Raw genomic sequence first — 20,508 nt, 5'->3', positions numbered from 1 at the left:
GCATTTCTTTGCTTCTTTTGCTATAAGAGTTAATAGTTCTGCATAATGCATTCCCATTTAATTAAATGATAAGTAGGGCTGTAGGACAAAGTCAATCTGAATCTGAAGGGGACCAATTTGTTTCATACCCTGCAAGAGGATTTTATTCCTTAGTATCTTGTGGGTACTTAGAGAAAAGCACATTTTAAAGGTGGTACAACTTTCACTCTTTTAACTTAATAGAAAACTTTACAAAAATGTCTATACCCGAGGGCCTCTTTAATCAAAAAGATGTCATCATAACCAAAAAGAACAAAAAGTGATGTCCCTTTCAAAATAAGTTGTATTTGTACAGTGTGTTTCTGTCATTAGTTTTTACCTGTTTTTTTGGGGGGGCAAGGTGGGGACAACTTAAGTGTATTAGTTGGAAAATAAATATTTTATATCTCCTGAGGCCACTGTCTTCACAGAAGTGTTAGAGATATATTGTCAAGGCTGTACTTACATGACATACTTTTTTATATTTTATTGAAATATAGTTTCTTATGTGACATAATTTGAAGATAATAGTACACTGGTTTCTATAGCATAGTCGTAAATAGTGTTTCTGAAATCAGAATGTCAAGAGTCAAATTTTGCTTATTTATTTACTTCTTGATATATAGTTGAAATACAATATTACATTTCAGATGTACAGCATAGTGGTTTGACAACTGCATACATTATGAAATGCTCATCATGGTAGGGCAGCAAATCTTATTTTACCCATTTGTTCCTACATTCCCCTTTTTCTGCATTTTCTTACCTAAAAACACCTCTCTAAATAATTCAGTCCTTAATTTTTTCTTTTCTTGCCTCTCTGTTACCTTGTTCTATTTCCTCAGAGCCCAGTTTAGTTTTTATTAATTCATGAAATATTACTGCAAAGGTGTTCCAATTATTCTAATAGTTTATTCTCATTTCTAAATAAAATTAATATTACCCATTTTTTAGGTTAACTAAGAGGAAAACCACACTTACTAAAATACTACAGAAAATAACACTGCTAAAGTGTTTGCTAAAATGCCATAGATTACTCTGATTTTTATAGGGTAAAATAGTTAAATACAGGATCAACCTTTTGAAGAACAAATATATTAAGAAAAATAAGCAAACAAGGAAAAATTAGTAATGTTGGCACAAGTTAATTTCTATATTAAGTTTAATACAATAACGTGGTCTGAGATCTCACTATTTCTCAGACCATGGTTTACAACCTCACATAGTCTTTTAAACATTTTTCACAAACTGGAAATCCATATAAACACTGAGTTCAAACGTGGTAGATGTCAGATGAGTAATGACATGTTCCCTAGTAAAACAAGTCAACAGGAAAGTTAATATCTCTTTACAATAAATGTCAGGAAACATAAGAAACAAGATGTATAATACATGATAAAAGGTATAACCTAGTCAAATTAATCTTTTTTCAGACCTTTAGCCCAAACTTTTTAAAGAACTAATTGAGTCTTTCTTAAACTATCTAATTCTGACCTCCAAATTTCTCATCAAAACAGCAAAGGTAAATTCAATATGATACTTGAGCAAACACAGGCATTTAGGTCCAAGCGATTATTTCAGAATTTCTTTTTAATTAAAGTTGGTTGCCTCATTAAAGAAGGCTCTTAGTTCTGATTCCACGTTTTTCTGCCTCTGTGAGTGAGCATTTATTTTTTTGTTTTTACAAAGACAGTTCTTGAAACAATGTTTTAAAAACAAGTGAAAAAAATATAAATAAAATACAAAATAACTTAAATATATATTTGACCCTTAAGCCAAGCAACATTTAGGGGTGCTGACACAGGTTTAGGGCCCCTGCACATTTGAAAATCCACAGATAACTTTTGACTACCCAAATAGTTAACTACTAATGGACTGTTGATTGGAAGCCTTCCTTGTAACATAAACAGTAGATTAACACATATTTTGTGTTGTTTATATTATATGTTGTAGTGTTACAGTAAAGTAAGCTAGAGAAAATTATTTTTTTTCAGTTCATTGCAAATCTCCAAAAATATTTCCTAATATATTTATTGAGAAAAATATCTACATGTAAGTTAGCCCATGCAGTTCAAACCAATGTTGTTCAAGGGTCAACTAATTTGTGAATGGTGCTTTTTATGATTCATGGACTATGCAGACTATGGAGAAAAGAGAAATGCTGCTTTCTCCTTTCAGATGCTCTAGGTCCCCTCAAAACAGCAGCAGAATCACAGAACCCAAGAGTGGACTAACGGTTACCAAAGGGAAAGGGACTGGACAGGATGGGTGGGAAGGGAGGGATAAGGGCAGGGAAAAAGAAAGGGGGCCTTACAATTAGCAGAATTAAGTGAATGACCTGAAGTAATGTTGTAGAATCATGCTATTAGGCAGTGATAAGGGATACATAGAATGATTTTGAGTAGGAGAGGCAATATGATTTAATGCTTGAGATTTGTTTTCTTCCACATCTTTGCAGAAAAAGTGCTATGGAGGGACAAGCATGAAAGTGCTAAAAATGGTTGTGTTGCACCATCCTAGTGGGGAAAAAAATGATTGTCTGAATTAGGATAAGGAGGTGGAAATTAAAGGAAGGCAGATTTGATAGAGATTTGAGTTGAAATTGATAGGCTATACTGATTAATTTGATGCTGATATGAGGAAAAAATTATTGATGATTTCTAAAATTTCCTTGGTAAGATATAATGGACTTTAAGGACAAAATGGTTTATAATGGAAAGACAGAAAAAAATTCTCTTTGAGACCTGTTATATTTGTGTCATCACAGAAATAATCATATAGATATGTAAAGAAGGAAGTAGCTATCTATGTCTGGAATTCTCAAGTTCTAAACTGGATTTTCATTGGAGATTCAGCACATAAAGAGGGCATTTAAATGCATGGGATTTGATGAGTTCTCCCAAAAGACACAGAAGTGCCAAGTCAAAGATACCCCAGGATTAGGTCCTGAGAAACTCACTATTTAAATTTTAAGTAGAAGAAGTAACCAACAAAAGATGGAAAAGAATCTACCAAGTATCAGTAAATTTAGTTGGAACACTTTAAAAGTGTAGTTTTGTAAAAGCCCAGAAAACAGAACATTTCAAGGAGAAAGGAGTGGTCAATGTATGAAGCTTTGAAAATTTTTCTGCTGTCCTTTACATTAAATTCTTAATATATATTTTAAAAGTATTCATTATGTTCATTTCTTCTCTTCTCATTCTCTCTTAGATCACTTCCGGTCAGTCTCTACCCCTGTGATAAGTGGAGGTCACCATTTCTCAATTTTTGTATGATTTAACCTGTTAAGAAAATTTGATATAGTTGATTCTCCCCTTTATACTAAAACTCATTCTGCATTTGGCCTCTAGGCTGCTCCTTTCCTCTTTGCGCCTACCTCCCTGGTGATTCTTCCTTAGTCTTCTTCATTGGCTTCTTCTGAGATTTCTGATCTGCATTGAGGCTTTTGCCTGAAGTTCTTTGGTCATCTCATAATGTCCCATGGCTTTAAATAGTCTGTGCTTATGACTCCTGACGTTGTAACTCCAGCTCAGATCTTTTGTCTTGAATACCAGTTTGACATATGCAAGTACCTGTACAACATCTCCACTACAATTTCTAATATGCTTCTCAAACTGAACATCTGCATAACTGAACTCATATTTTCTCACACACTCTGTTCCTTCAAGTCTCTTATATCTGCAAATGAAAATTCTTCTTTTCCAGTTATTCAGGAATAATAGTTCATTGAAATCACCCTTGACTCCTAATTTTTTTTCTCACTTTTCATATTAGGAAGTCATGATCAGCTCTCCTTCTAAAATATCCATAATGTAATTTACTTTCACCTCCACTGCAATCACCAGCCAGTCTTCATGCTTCAAATCACTGCAATTTCTTCCTAAAAGGCCTCCTACTTCCATTGTTGGTCTTAATAGCCTGTTAGAAATAAAATAGCCAAAATAATATTTTCAAAATCTAAGCTGGTAGTGTCATTACTCAGCTCTGGACCCTTAATGGTTCTGTCTCAATTGGAGTTAAAACTTACATAATTTACTTGTATGATTAGTCTTCTTACCTTACCAGCTTCACTCCTTCCTCCTTCACTCCTCTTGCTGCAGTGTTATCCTTGATGGTTCTCAAAGTGTCATAGTTGCTATGTAGGAGGGCCTTTGTATTCACTTTCTTTGGGAAATTCCTCTCTCAGGTATTTATGTAGTGCAATCTCTGATGTACTTCGTAGCTTCACTTAAATCTCACTTTCTCAGTGGGGCCTTCTGTATCACCCTTTTTAAAATTCAGTCTTCCTGCCCTTGAGTTATTTTTCCTTATAGTGCTATTGATCATCTGAATATAAGCTTCCTAAAGACAGAGATAAATGACTATTTTCTATACTGTTATATAGAGAGTCACTAGAGAAATTCTTGACATGTGATAAGTCACAGTAAGTATTTTCAAATGAGTAAATTAGCATAGAATGGGATTTGGTAAAATAAAGGTCATTTTAGTGACAGAAACCTAATAATCATCTTTGAGGTAAAATAGGAAGCAGGAAAGTAAAAATAGATTTTGTAGATGTTTCCTTGTTTATCTTTGATAAGAGGAAGGTGATTTCCCAGGATAATGTGAAGTAAAAGGAAATAAATATGTCTTCAAAATGCTTCTTTATTTAAATCATTCTCAAGGAATAATTGCTGAACTAAAGTCTGTTTTTCAGTTTGAAAAGAGTCACACATTTCATCATTTAAAAAAATTAAGATGTCAGGAAAAAGATGACAGCATGAGAAGTGCAGGAACCTCCTCCCAAAACCACATATAACACAAAATACATCAAATACAAGTAATCCTGAAACAACAACCTGAAGACTGCAGAACAAACTGGGGAAAAGAGAAAACCTTACAGAAAAGGATAAAGTACCAAAGCCATGATCTGAAGGGACCCAAGCCCTCCCCCTGCCGGAGCTCACAAGCAGGAGGAAGAGAAACAGAGTGGGAGGGAGTAAAAGCCCAGGACTACTAAAGACCTACCGCTGGAGATCTGCTCCAGGAACACGAACCCACATTACACGGTGCTCTGGAGATTAATAGTGTTGGAAAGCAAAGACAGCAGAATACTTGGAGAAACAGATTACAGCCATTTGTGGAGAACAGGTATGCACAACCTGCTCCCCAGGACAAAAGAAAGGTGGGCACTTTGAAGATTTCCTAACAGTGAGAAGGGCTCTAAGGGGCAAATATTACACAGAGCTCACTGCTCAGGAGAAAGGGCAAGTGGACAAAATCATCCCAGCACACTCAGCACAGCAGGTTGGGAATTCTCAGGAGCTTAGGATGCTCTCTCCTCCTGGCTGTCAATGCAGCCCTGAGGTCCCCCTCTGCAGTAAACAGATGGACCTAACAGAGATCTACAGAACACTTCATTCAAAAGCAACAGGATACACATTCTTCTCAAGTGTACATGGAACATTTTTCAGAATAGATCACATGCTAGGTCACAAAAAGACCCTCAGTAAATTCAAAAGATAGAAATTGTGCCAACCAGCATTTCAGACAACAAAAATATGAAATTAGAAATAAATTATTCAAAGATTAAAAGTCCACAAACACATGGAAGCTTAACAACATGTTCTTAAATAATCAGTGCATCAGTGACCAAATAAAAACAGAAATCAAACAATATATGGAGACAAATTAAAACAACTCAGCAGCCATAGACCTGTGAGATGCAGTAAAGGAAGCTCTAAAAGGAAAGTATATTTCCATACAGGCTTACCTCAAAAAAGTGGAACAATCCCAAATAAACAGTCTAAACTCACAATTAATGAAACTAGAAAAAGGAAAAAATAAGGTCCAAAGTCAGTAGAAGGAGGGACATAATAAAGAGCAGGGAAGAAATAAGTAAAATTGAGAGGAATAAAACAATAGAAAGAATCAGTGTTCTTTGAGAAAATAAACAAAATAGATAAACTCCTAGACATACTTAACAAGAAAAAAATGAGAGTGTACACACATAAACAGAATCAGAAATGAGAATGGATAAATCACTACAGACACCACAGAAATACAAATAATTATTAGAGAATACTATGAAATATCATATGGTAACAAACGGGATAAGCTAGAAGAAACGGACCACTTTCTAGAAAAGTACAATCTTATAAGAATGACCCAGGAGGAAACAGGAAATCTAAACAGACCAATTACCAACAATTAAATTGAATTGGTAATCCAAAAAAACTACCTGAGAACAAAACTTCTGGACCAGATGACTTTACAGTTGAATTTTATCAAACATTAGAGAAGACCTAGTGCCCATCCTCCTTAAAGTTCCAAAAAGTAGAGGAGGAGGGAATACTTCTGAACTCATTCTATGAGTCCAGAGTTACTCTAATACTAAACCCAGGCAAAGACACCACAAAAAAAAGAAAATTATAGAGCAGTATACCTGATGAACACAGACACAAAAATACTGAACAAAATATTAGCAAACCGAATTTAAAAATACATCAAAAGTTCATCCCTCATGATCAAGTAGGATTTATCCCACGGACTCAAGGATGGTACAATATCTGAAAATCCATCAACAACATACACCACATCAACAAAAAGAAGGACAAAAATGACATGATAATCTCAATAGATGCTGAGAAAGCATTTGAAAAAATTCAACGTTCATTCCTTATAAAAGCTCTCAACAAAATGGGTATAGAGGGCAAATACCTCAACATAATAAAGGCCATATACAACAAACCCACAGTGAACATCATAATTAATAGAGACAGACTGAAAATTTTTCCTCTAAGATTGGGAACAAGACAAGGATGCCCACTCTCCCGACTTTTATTTCACATAGTACTGGAGGTCCAGTCATGGCAATCAGACAATACAAATACATAAAAGGCATCCATATTGGTAAAGAAGAAGTTAAATAGTCACTGTCTGCAGATGACATGATATTGTACATAGAGAACCCTAAATAATTCATCCCAAAACTACTAGAACTAATATCTGTATTCAACAAAGTTGCATAATTCAAAATTAATACACAGAAATCTGTTGCATTCCTATACACTAATGATGAACTAGCAGAAAGAGAAATCAGGAAAACAATTCCTTTCACAATTGCATCAAAAAGATAAAATACCTAGGAATAAACCTAACCAAGGAAGTGAAAGACCTATACCCTGAAAACTATGAGACACTCTTAAGAGAAATTAAAGAGGTCACTAACAAATGGAAACTCATCCCATGCTCATGGATAGGAAGAATTAATATTGTCAAAATGGCCATCCTGCTTAAAGCAATCTATAGATTCAATGCAATCCCTATCAAAACACCAACAGCATTCTTCAATGAACTAGAACTAATAGTTCTAAAATTCATATGGAAACAAAAAAGACCCTAAATAGCAAAGTGATCCTAATAAGGAAGAACAAAGCTGGGGGGATTATGCTTCTTAACTTCAAGCTGTACTGCAAAGCCACAGTAATCAAAACACTTTGGTACTGGCACAAGAACAGACCTATAGATCTGTAGAACAGGATAAAGAGCCCAGGTGTAAACCCACACACACCTGGCCAATTAATATATGATAAAGGAGCCATGAATATATAATGGGGAAGTGACAGCCTCTTCAACAAATGGTGTTTGGTTGGCAGAACTGGGCAGCTAAATGTAAGAGAATGAAACTGGATTACTGTCTAACTGTACTCAAAAGTAAACTCAAAATGGTCAAAGTACTGAATGTAACTCGTGAATCCATAAAACTCATAGAAGGAAATAGGCAAAAATATCTTGAATATAAACATGTGCAACTTTTTCCTGAACACATCTCCTTCAGCAAGGAGAACAAAAGCAATAATGAACAAATAGGATTACATCAAACAAAAAATCTTCTGTACAGCAAAGGAAACCATCAGTAGAACAAAAAGCATCCTACAATATAGGAGAATGTATTCATAAAGGACTTATCTGATAAGGGGTTAACATCTAAAATATATAAAGAGCTTACACACCTCAACACCCAAAAGACAACCCAATCAAAAACAGGCAGAGGATCTGAACAGACACTTCTCCAAAGAACAAATTCAGATGGCAAATAAAAATTCAGATGGCCAACAGGCACATGAATAGATGTTCCACATTGCTAATAATTGGGGAAGTGCAAATTAAAACCACAGTGAAATACCAACTCACACTAGTTAGGATGGCCAACATCCAAACGACAAGAAGCAACAAATGATGGAGAGGATGCAGAGAAAGGGGAAACCTCCTACTCTGTTGGAGGGAATGTAAATTATTTCAGCTTATGCTCTTTCCCAGTATAGTAGAAATTTAGTGGGGAAAGAGAAACAGAAAAGTGTTAGGTGACTTCCATCAGAAACCAATGCTATTATATATGCTACAATTATTACTCTCTTGATTGGCTTCTTTCATTATCTTGAAATACTGTTACTTTGACTCATAATTTAGCAAAATGAATTTACCTTTTGAGTTAGCATTCGTGTCTAGTCCAAAGTTTATCTATTTTTTTCAAGCTGCCAAGATACAAGGTCTTATACAGTCACACATACTCCTTTATGGTTGTCCATTCTCTGTCTAGAACTGTTGAATGTTTTGCACCCATGTACTTGAAACAGCTTTTTATTTCAAAACCCAATGTATAGTATCAAAGTGACAGCCATACCAGAAAACTACTTAATTATTCTCAGTTTGTCCCCCATTAATGGAGTTGCTATACATACACATTCCCCAGTAATTCTGAGGTAAGGTTTGTTATTTCCCTACCTGTGCCTACATATATCTCTCCCAGAACTACTAAATAACATAGTTTCAAAAATCTCCTTTCTCATTGGAGACTGTTGAGAATTAGGCTTGGGGTTGATTAATGATTGTGCATTAAGTCCCCTATACAGAATTTTATTGTTGTTAACAACCATATGATCAATAAATATGAGAGATGCCCTGTCAAAAAAAAAATCTCCTTTCTCTTCATAAATTTCACTGTTACATCCTGAACCTCAAAAGATGGAAGGGCAACCTACACTGCCCTGTCCCTCAGAGGCAAAGTATTATTTTTATTTCCATCATTCTAATAATAGTAAGGACAGGTACAAATATGCCCATTGGATATACCAAAATTCATGGCACAAATAATACTGCATTTTATAGGTCAAATCTTTTGAATAGGATTTTAGTCTTGGGAATGTTAAGGACATTCCCATTGGGAATGTTAAAAGACAGACAAGGGCTCTCCCTTTTGTTGCTGTTTCTGCTGCTAGTCTCATGATTTCATAAAATATTTTACGGATTAAAACCAAGTCATGCTTATATTACTTTAATTATTTAGAACTTGAAAGACTTAAACTCCTCAGTTACTTTAAATTTCCCAATGTAAATTCCAATTAAATATTCATCAAAACTCCAAGTGAGACTTAGAATTAGATATCAGAGATAAAAGCTAAAAGATGTGACAGGTTAAAATTCTTCAAACAGATTTCTCATACTGGAAAGATGGTTTCTGGGCAGCCAATGATCAACAAAGGTCTGCGGCAAACTACTTATTACCGTTCATGCTGCCCTTTGTAGATTTCTCCTTTTCTCATTCATCTCACATTACCTGCACTTAAACTGAACTAGCTGTCAGTGGCTACACTTTTTCATATCTTTTCATCCTTGCACAAGCTTTTATTTCACTTTAGTGGCCCCCTCCCACAGTTTACCTACATCTTCTCAAGTGCATATTTTTCCTCATATAGCAATTCAGATATTTCTCTTTTCTATTCATCCTTGATTGCAGCTTATTTGTATAAATCCTATAAATCCATTAAGGTGAAATGTATGCCTTATCAACTTTTATATTCCTCTTTAGACTGAGAATAGTGCCTTGGGAATTATAAATTGCGATACCTGTCTTTTTTTAGATACAAATATAATGATAGAGGTAGATAGATTGAATGAGTACATGTAAAACTATTTATTAATTTGATTTGTAGAATATATTATGCCACTTGTATTTTATTTATATCCAGACTCTTACAGGTACATTTTCTTCAAATACAAGAATGAGAGACAATCGTACGACTGGTGATACCTAATTATGCTATTTTTCATTGGCAAGGCTACTATTCTTCCCCATTTGGGCAAGAGTGAACGGAGTTGCTTATATATAAGTATGTAATTTAAAACTCATGTTAGTTTTAATTATCCTGTGATCATTTATTTGGCTGTTGGGTCGATCCTTTTTCTCCAGTCATCAAGAAATATTATCTCTATCCTTTGTAACTGCACCAGTCTTCTTTCTGTTGTCTGACTGTATTCCCTCTCCATAATCTATTCCCTGAAAGTAGGGTGAATTTTTAAAATACAAACCAGGTCCAACTCAAAATCTCACTGTGCCTTCCCAGCACATTTATGAAAAAATAAAATAAAATAAAAATTGACACAGTTTACTGTTTGGCTGTACATGTCAACCATTACTTATCCCACTTTGTTTTGGGGAATCCTTTTCTCCCAGTCTTCATGCAGTTGACTTCTTTGTCCTTTTGGTTACAATACAAATATCCTCTTTCATAGAGGCCTTCATTATCCAGGTCCCAGGCACTCTCAGTTATGCCACTTAAAATTTTTTTTTTCTGTTCACTATTAGATATTTCCTCTCTGTTAATTTAGTTGGTTTACATCTCTTCCCCCTTAAAAATGTAAGTTCCTTGAAAGGCAGATTGGATCTGATTTTTCCCTTTATATCTTCAGTATAATAGTGCTAACTCTAGCACACAGTGGGCACTCAGTGAATATTTGTTAAATGAACCAACAAAGAAATTGAGTTTCTCATTCAAAAATTAATACATCTCATGTTTTTCTGTAGAATGCCATAATCTAATTTTCTTTTTATGTCCGATTTTAGACTTGGCATCTTTGTTTCTTAAAACTTCAGAGATGAAAATTTTCAGAACATCTTGGATACACTTTGCCAGCATGTGTAATAGGCTTTAAGGGTCATGGAGGAGCATTTTTCACAGTCACATTTGTGCCAGTTATGCTGGCATCTTCCTGCTGCTCACAGCATCTGTTTCTTTCAGGGACTGCACTCCTCAGTTTTTAGCATTCCCATCACTTCGCCTGTTATTTATTTGGAACATTGGTTTCAATTAGCCATTTGGATAATTTTTAAACTTCAGTACTCATTATACTTGTCATACCTGCCCAGGCTGCCCCTCCTCCACCATGGATCTGCTCTTGGCTCTTAATATGGAGTCTCAGGTCTCACGTATTTACCTTTCCAGCATTTGCAAATGTGCATTCTAGTGCAGAAGCTCTGTCATAGCTATTTTTGAACATTTTTTTCCTTTGGAGTGTTCTAGTGGGAAAAAGGCCAGGAAAACTACCTCATTTTCTTTCACATGCCACTATATCATATTCCTTGTCATAGCAGCAAACTGCTGTCATTGACTCGCTACACACACACACACACATTCACACACACACACACACAGACACTATCCATTAACAGCAGGTATCTGTTTAAATTTTTTTAATTTATTTTATTATCATTAATTTACAATTACATGAAGAACATTATGTTTATTAGGCTCTCCCCTACCCCAAGTCCCCCCCCAACAAACCCCATTACAGTCACTGTCCATCAGCATAGTAAGATGTTGTAGAATCACTACTTGTCTTCTCTGGGTTGCACAGCCCTCCCATTTTCCCCACCCACCACATAATACATGCTAATCATAATACCCCTTTTTTCTTCCCCACCTTTATCCCTCCTGACCCTCCCATTCTCCCCAGTCTCTTTCCCTTTGGTAACTGTTAGTCCATTCTTGGATTCTGTGATTCTGTTGCTGTTTTGTTCCTTCAGTTTTTCTTTTGTTCTTATACTCCACAGATGAGTGAAATCATTTGGTATTTGTCTTTCTTGGCTTAGCTTATTTCACTGAGCATAATACCCTTTAGCTCCATCCATGTTGTTGCAAATGGTAGGATTTGTTTTTTTCTTATGGCTGAATAATAATCCATTGTGTATGTACCACATCTTCTTTATCCATTCATCTACTGATGGACACTTTGGTTGCTTCCATTTCTTGGCTATTGTAAATAGTGCTGTGATAAACATAGGGGTGCATCTGTCTTTTTCAAAGTGGGCTGCTGCATTCTTATGGTAAATTCCTAGAAGTGGAATTCCTGGGTCAAATGGTATTTCCATTTTGAGCATTTTGAGGAACCTCCATACTGCTTTCCACAATGGTTGAAATAATTTACATTCCCACCAGCAGTGTAGGAGGGTTCCCCTTTCTCCACAACCTTTTTTTGTTGTTGTTTGTCTTTTGGATGGCAGCCATCCTTACTGGTGTGAGGTGATATCTCATTGTGGTTTTAATTTACATTTCTCTGATAACTAGCGATGTGGAGCATCTTTTCATATGTCTGTTGGCCATCTGAATTTCTTCTTTGGAGAACTGTCTGTTCAGCTCCTCTGCCCATTTTTTAATTGGATTATTTGCTTTTTGTTTGTTGAGGTGCATGAGCTCTTTATATATTTTGGATGTCAAGACTTTATTGGATCTGTCATTTACGAATATATTCACCCATACCGTAGGGTACCTTTTTGTTCTATTGATGGAAGCTTTAAAGCTTGATATAGTCCCCCTTGTTCAGTTTTGCTTTTGTTTTCCTTGCCCATGGAGATATGTTCATGAAGAAGTCGCTAATGTTTATGTCCAAGAGATTTTTGCCTATGTTTGTTTATAAGAGTTTTATGGTTTCATGACTTACATTCAAGTCTTTGATCCATTTTGAATTTACTTTTGTGTATGGTGTTAGACAGTGATCCAGTTTCATTCTCTTACATGTAGCTTTCCAGTTTTGCCAGCACCATCTGTTGAAGAGACTGTCATTTCCCCATTGTATGTCCATGGCTCCTTTATCGAATATTAATTGACCATAAATGTTTGGGTTAATTTCTGGAGTCTCTATTCTGTTCCACTGGTCTGTGGCTCTGTTCTTGTGCCAGTACCAAATTGTGTTGAATACTGCGGCTTTGTAGTAGAGCTTGAAGTTGGGGAGTGAGATCCCCCCAACTTTATTCTTCATTCTCAGAATTGCTTTGGCTATTTGGGGTCTTTGGTGTTTCCATATGAATTTTTGAACTATTTGTTCCAGTTCGTTTAAGAATGTTGTTTGTAATTTGATAGGGATTGCATCAAATCTGTATATTGCTTTTGGCAGGATGGCCATTTTGATGATATTAATTCTTCTTAGCCAAGAGCATAGGATGAGTTTCCATTTGTTAGTGTCCTCCTTAATTTCTCTTAAGAGTGTCTTATAGTTTTAAGGGTATAGGTCTTTCACTTCTTTGGTTAGGTTTATTCCTAGGTATTTTAATCTTTTTGATGAAATTGTGAATGAAATTATTTTCCTGAGTTCTCTTTCTATTGGTTCATTGTTAGTGTATAGGAAAGCCACAGATTTCTGTGTGTTAATTTTGTATCCTGCTACATTGCTGTATTCTGATATCAGTTTTAGTAGTTTTGGAGTGGAGTCCTTAGGGTTTTTTATGTACAATATCATGTCATCTTCAAATAGTGACAGCTTAACTTCTTCTTTACCAATCTAGATTCCTTGTATTTCTTTGTTTTTGTCTAATTGCCATGGCTAGGACCTCCAGTACTATGTTAAATAACAGTGAAGAGATTGGGCATCCCTGTCTTGTTCCTGATCTCAGATTAAAAGCTTTCAGCTTCTCGCTGTTCAGTATGATGTTGACTGTGGGTTTATCATATATGGCCTTTATTATGTTGAGGTACTTGCCCTCTATGCATATTTTGATGAGAGTTTTTATCATGAATGGATGTTGAATTTTGTCAAATGCTTTTTCAGCATCTATGGAGATGATCATGTGGTTTTTGTCTTTCTTTTTGTTGATGTGGTGGATAATGTTGATGGATTTTCGAATGTTGTACCATCCTTGCATCCCTGGGATGAATCCCACTTTCTCATGGTGTATCATTTTGATATATTTTGAATTCGGTTTGCTAATATTTTATTGAGTATTTTTGCATCTACATTCATCAGGGATATTGGTCTGTAATTTTCTTCTTTGGTGGGGTCTTTGCCTGGTTTTGGTATTACGGTGATGTTGGCTTCATAGAATGAGTTTGGGAGTATTCCCTCTTCTTCCATTTTTTGGAAAACTTTAAGGAGAATGGGTATTATGTCTTTTCTGTGTGTCTGATAAAATTCCAAGGTAAATCCGTCCGGCCCGGGTGCTTTGTTCTTGGGTAGTTTTTTGATTACTGTTTCAATTTCTTTGCTCATAATTGGTTTGTTTAACTTTTGTGTTTCTTCCTTGGTCAGTCTTGAAAGATTGTATTTTTCTAGGAAGTTGTCCATTTCTTCTAGGTTTTCTAGCTTGTTGGCATATAGGTTTTCATTGTAGTCTTTAATAATTCTTTGTATTCCTGTGGAGTCTGTTGTGATTTTTCCATTCTCATTTCTGATTCTGTTGATTTCTGTTGATTCTCCTTTTCTCTTAATAAGTCTGGATATAGGTTTATCTATTTTGTTCATTTTCTCAAAGAACCAGCTCTTGGTTTCATTGATTTTTGCTATTGTTTTATTCTTCCCCATTTTGTTTATTTCTTCTCTGATCTTTAATATGTCCCTCCTTCTGCTGACTTTAGGCCTTATTTGTTCTCTTTTTTCCAATTTTGATAATTGTGATGTTAGACTGTTCATTTGGATTTGTTCTTCCTTCTTTAAATATGCTTGGATTGCTATATACTTTCCTCTTAAGACTGCTTTCGCTGCATCCCACAGAAGTTGGGGCTTTGTATGGTTGTTGTCATTTATTTCCATACATTGCTAGATCTCTATTTTAATTTGTTCGTTGTTCTATTGACTATTTAGAAGCATGCTGTTAAGCCTCCATGTGTTAGTGAGCCTTTTTGCTTTCTTTGTACAATTTATTTCTATTTTTATACCTTTGTGGTCTGGAAAGTTGGTTGGTAGAATTTCAATCTTTTTGAATTTACTGAGGCTCTTTTTGTGGCCTAGTATGTGGTCTATTCTGGAGAATGTTCCATGTGCACTTGAGAAGAATGTGTATCCTGTTGCTTTTGGGTGTAGAGTTCTATAGATGTCTATTAGGTCCATCTGTTCTACTGTGTTGTTCAGTACCTCCATGTCCTTACTTTTTTTCTGTCTGGTGGTTCTGTCCTTTGGAGAGAATGGTGTGTTGAAGTCTCCTAAAATGAATGCATTTCAGTCTATTTCCCCCTTTAGTTCTGTTAGGATTTGTTTCACACATTCTGGTGCTCCTGTGTTGGGTGCATATATATTTATAATGGTTATATCCTCTTATTGGACTGAGCCCTTTATCATTATGTAGTGTCCTTCTTTATCTCTTGTTACTTTCTTTGTTTTGAAGTCTATTTTGTCTGATACTAGTAGTGCAACTCCTGCTTTTTTCTCCCTATTGTTTGCATAAAATATGTTTTTTCCATCCCTTGACTTTTAATCTGTGCATGTCTTTGGGTTTGAGGTGAGTCTCTTGTAAGCAGCATATAGATGGGTCTTGTTTCCTTATCCATTCAGTGACTCTATGTCTTTTGATTGGTGCATTCAGTCCATTTACATTTAGGGTGATTATCGATAGGTATGTACTTATTGCCATTTCAGGCTTTAGATTCATGGTTACCAAAGGTTCCAGGTTACTTTCCTTACTATCTAAGAGCCTAACTTAACTCACTTAATATGCTGTTATAAACACAATCTAAAGGTTCTTTTCTATTTCTCCTCCTTTTTCTTTCTCCTTCATTCCTTATATATTAGGTATCAGATTCTATACTTTTTCTCTATCCCTTGATTTACTTTGGGGTTAGTCAATTTAATTTTGCATTTGCCTCACAATCAGCTGCTCCACCATCCCTACCATGGTTTTACTACCTCTGGTGACAGCTATCCAACACTAGGAACACTTCCATCTATAGCAGTACCTCCAAAATAGACTGCAGAGATGGTTTGTGGGAGGTAAACTCTGTCAGCTTTTGCTTATCAGGAAATTGTTTAATCCCTCCTTCAAATTTAAATAATAATCTCAGTGATTAAAGTAATCTTGGTTCCAGGCCCTTCTGCTTCATGGCATTAAATACATAATGCCACTCCCTTCTGGCCTGTAAAGTTTCTGCTGAGAAGTCTGATGTTAGCCTGATGGACTTTCCTTTGCATGTGATCTTATTTCTGCCTCTGGCTGCTTTTACCAGTCCATCCTTATCCTTGATCTTCCCCATTTTAATTACTGTGTGTCTTGGTGTTGTCTTCCTTGGGTCCCTTTTTTTAGGAGATCTCTGGATGTCCATGGCCTGAGAGACTATCTCCTTCCCCAGATTGGGGAAGTTTTCAGCAATTACCTCCTCAAAGACCCTTTCTATCCCTTTCTCTCTCTATTCTTCTGCTATCTCTATAATGCAAATATTATTCCGCTTGGATTGGTTACACAGTTCTCTCAATATTCTTTCATTTTTAGAGATCCTTTTTTCTCTCTGTGCCTCCACTTCTTTGTATTCCTCTTCTCTAGTTTCTATTTAATTTATTGTCTTCTCCACCATATCCAACCCGCTTTTAATACCCTCCATTGTGTTCTTCAACGATTGGATCTCTGACCTGAATTCATTCCTGAGTTCTTGGATGTTTTTCCGTACCTTCATTAAAATGTTGATTATTTTTATTTTGAACTCTCAGGAAGAGTCACGAGGTCCATATCTTTTAAATCTTTCTCGGGAGTTGTAATAACAGTTTTACTCTGGACAAGGTTCCTTTGGCGTTTCATGTTTGTATATGGCGCCCTCTAGTGTCCAGAAGCTGTAGTCTCTGGAGCTTCTCAGCCCCTGAAGCAATGTCGGGGGTCGCAGGGGAGCGGTACTGGTGCCTGGGGTGAGGAAAGAGCTGTTCCCCACCTCCTTGCTCCTGTGCCTGTCTCCACTGCCTGAGCCAGTGGGCTGGTCACACAGGTATGTTTTTGTCCCAGAGCAGCTGGATATGGATCCCTGCTTTTCACAAGCAGCCAGAATCCCAGTCTCCCCAGGAACTCTGCCTGTATTAACTTTCCAACCCGGTAGTCATGCGAGTCTCATGAAAGCACCATGAAATGTAGGTTTGTGCTCCCAGCGCAGATCTCTGGAGCTAGGTATTCAGCAGTCCCAAGCCTTCCACTCCCTCCCTGCTCCGTTTGTCTTCCTCCTGCCCGTGAGCTGGGGTGGGGGAGCAGCTCGGGTCCCGTGGAGCCACAGCTCTGGTACATTACCCCGTTCGCTGAGGTCTGCTCTTTTCTCCAGGTGTGTGCAGTCTGACGCCGTCCTCTTTCCTGTTCCTCTCTCAGGATTAGTTGCACCAATTAAATTTTCTAAGTGTATCCACTTTTAGGAGGAAGCCTCTGTCTCTCCTCTCACGCTGCCATCTTTAATTCCAGACAGGATCTGTTTAAATTTAAAGCAGATCTTCCCTATTGTTTACTTAGAATAAACTGGAAAATAAATTGCAAACTTCCTACAATGGCATACAAGTCTCTAATTTCTTCATACCTAGCATTCTCTCTCTGCCTTCTTGGGCATACCATCTTCTTTTTTGCCTTAGGTTCTTTGTATTTGCTATTTGGAGTGGAGAGTCACGCCTTGCAGTATTCCCATGACAGACTTTTTTTTTGCCATTTAGGAGTTAGCACAAAAATCTCCTTCTTGGGGGTGAGCCCATGTGAATTAGGCTACGCTTAACAGCCTAGGCACTCACCATCACTGCTTCCTACTTTTGTCCCCTCACAGTAGTACTGACATTTCTGATCTCACATTGCCTGTTTTCTTATTACCTCTTTCCTTTCTTTGATTATCCAGGCAACTGAAAAGATGCCTGGTTTATTTAAAATTGCCAATACAGTTTGTAGAAGAAATGATGAAAAAGCCAAAATAAAAAAAAAAAAACAGAGAGAAGGAAGGAGGAAGCTAGGGAAAGGAATAGAGAGAAAGAAAAGAGAGGGAAGGAGGGAGGCAGACAGAATATTAAAATAAATGTATTCTTTGTAATAAATTTTCTATTCTCATAGATTTATAGAGTTGAAATATACCTTATATATCCTGCAGCCCAGTGATTCCTTTTTGGGATTCCCTGGAAGAAAATAATGGTCCATTATTTTCATTATATCAAACAGCTTAATTAAAATGTACCCATTAGGGACCTCAATGCTAACTAAAATTTTGATTTTCATTGCTTAGCATGAAATTAGGTTAACCTGGTGATATATTGGGTATCTCATGGTGATTAGTGCTGATTAGCAGGTGCTTTGATTTTTTTTTAAGTGAGCAATACATATCTTATAGTGAAAGTGATTCAGTTTATTTGTAAGATACAAATTTTCCCATTTTTTTATTTAGGAAAATATAATGAAAATCTTATTTCAAGTTGAAAAATTTGAGAACCAGTAATTCATTCCAAAAATCTTGATACGAGTGAGGAAATGAAGGCAAATCACCTACAATTTTATTCCTAAATTTGCCATACCTTCTATTGAACCCAGTTTCAAAACACTATTCTTTCTCATGTTAAATACAGCTTACCTATGAAGTGGTGTTAAAAAATATTATAAATATAGATTGTCCTCAACTTATGATAGAGTTATGGCCTGGTAAACCCATCATAAGTTGAAAATATTGTAAATTGAACGTGCAGTTAATACATCTCACCTACTGAACATACTAGCTTAGCCTAGCCTACTGTAAATGGTCTCATACATAACACGTTAGTCTACAGTTGGGCAGAATCACCTAACAAAGCCTATTTTATAATAAGGAGTTGAAATTTCATGTAATTTATTGAATGCTCTACTATGCTGAAGGTGTAGAACAAAATGGTTGTATGGGTACAGAATTTTTGTAAGTGTATTGGTTATTTACCCTCATTTATTGTGTGGCTGACTGGCAGCTGTGGCTCACTGTTACTGTCCAACATCATGACATCACATCCTACCACATACCACCAGCTCAGGAAAAGATAGAAATTTAAAATTTGAAGTATAGTTTCTATTGAATGCATTTCTCTCTCACATCATTATAAAGTTAAAAAGTTGTGTTGAACCATCATAAATTGGGGACCATCTGTAGTCATATTTTACAAAAAGCAAAAGCATAGCTGTAGCTATATTATAAATAATCTTCCATTACTATAGATACTTCACTGGGCCAATTCAAGAAAATGCACTGTCTATAATTTTCGGATCACAGAATAGTGTTTTCTGTATTTCATTCTCTGTTTTCTATACAGCAAACATTAGTTTATGTTATTGACTGACTGGCATAGTAGTATTTTTTCATTCCAGTTTGTTTCAAGGAACACTATATGAGATTTCATCTTAATTACATTTTAGAAGTTACTCACCTAGTTATATAAGTGTCCTATTATCATGAGAGACTGATCTGCACATATTCAGAGACATTTTATAGCAGAAATCATCTTCCTGAAAGGAAAATGCAATTTTTGAGAACATGTTTTGAAATGTAATCACACAAAAAGATACACTCAAGCCGACCGTTTTTACAGATAAACTCTGTAGGTGACTGTGTGGCATGACTGGGGACTCTTAAGAACCCTTGACATCTACCCACTCCTAAGCAACTTTCTAGCTAATGATTGAAATTCAAGAACGTAAATTTCATTCTCTAATAAAAGCCCTTGATTGGCTTTATTGTAAATATATTTTTAATTCAACAAAGAATTCTACCTGCCATTCTGAAAAAAATTGAAAAAGTACATCTTAAACTAGAAAAATCTCTCTTGCCTCATGGCCTTTAAACATAAATCACGCTTTTCCTGCCATATCTTTCCTTTTTCTCTGCCTTGCAAGTCCCTCTTCATCTTTCTGGTTTCAGTGTACTTCCTAAATGTAAAATATTCAGGAATCTTTACCTTTTATTAAGTCAGCACCAAGACCAGATTTATTCTTACTATTTATCTCTATAAAATTCTGCATTTCACTTAGTGTGTCAGTTAACCAAAGCTCATAAAGGCTGCCCCAGGTCTTAGAGGCTTGACAACAGCAATGCTTTATTATTCCTCACAGTGGTGCTGTTTGGCAGGATGCTTCTGGGCTCATGTGTGTGGCTTCATTAAGCTGGAGGGTTGAGTAGCCCAACATGGCCTCACTCACATTATCAACTGGGACATTGAATTATCTGCTTTGTGTCTCTCATCTTCTAGTAGGTTAGGCCTATTTTCTTCGATGGCTGGTCAGTGAAACATTCAAGAAAGGAAAGTCGGAAGCTGCAAGGCTTTTGGAACTGAACTCGAACTCATATGATATAATTTCTCTATAGAGATACAGATATATCTATATTTCTACACTCTACTCTGTCAATCATAGCAAGTTATGCGGACAGCCAGGTTCAAGGGTGTGGCAAATAGACTTTACCTCTTGATTGAAAGAGCTGCAGAAATTTGTGGCTATATTAACCTAACACATCA

General features: G+C 36.1%; 1 protein-coding gene across 5 annotated transcripts in view; it reads left to right on the top strand.

Annotated features, from left to right (window-relative positions):
• Positions 1 to 20,508, top strand: part of CSMD3 (CUB and Sushi multiple domains 3) — a 1,174,595-nt gene that overhangs the window by 428,390 nt on the left and 725,697 nt on the right. The window lies entirely within an intron of this gene.

The sequence above is a fragment of the Manis javanica genome, chromosome 2 (genome assembly GCF_040802235.1).
Source record: "Manis javanica isolate MJ-LG chromosome 2, MJ_LKY, whole genome shotgun sequence".
NCBI classification, from domain to species: Eukaryota; Metazoa; Chordata; class Mammalia; order Pholidota; family Manidae; genus Manis; species Manis javanica.
Note: the sequence above shows the minus strand (reverse complement) of the source record. Positions and strands in the feature narration are given on the sequence as shown.